Source organism: Frankliniella occidentalis, unplaced genomic scaffold, assembly GCF_000697945.3.
Source record: "Frankliniella occidentalis isolate FOCC.00 unplaced genomic scaffold, Focc_3.1 Scaffold36, whole genome shotgun sequence".
In the NCBI taxonomy this organism is placed as follows: Eukaryota; Metazoa; Arthropoda; class Insecta; order Thysanoptera; family Thripidae; genus Frankliniella; species Frankliniella occidentalis.
The window spans coordinates 2,453,002-2,453,245 of NW_026267166.1; positions in this window are offsets into that span (position 1 = coordinate 2,453,002).

Below are 244 nucleotides of genomic sequence, written 5' to 3' on the forward strand. Positions count from 1 at the left end.
GAGGGGGTGGGAGCGTCGGAGGTTCAGATGTGAAGGTCGCGTAGGTCTTGGTTAAGAAGGAGGGGGGGAGGGTGGGAGCATCGAGCACTTGAAACGTGCCAAATGTGGCAAATCCGGCCAAATCACAGTCAAACGAAACTGGTCACGTTTTAATCTAGTATATTGAAATGTGTCTGACAGAATGCGGACAGCAACACCACCACACGCGAGCCATTTGCGCCGGACAAGTGGCTAGTTTATTCAA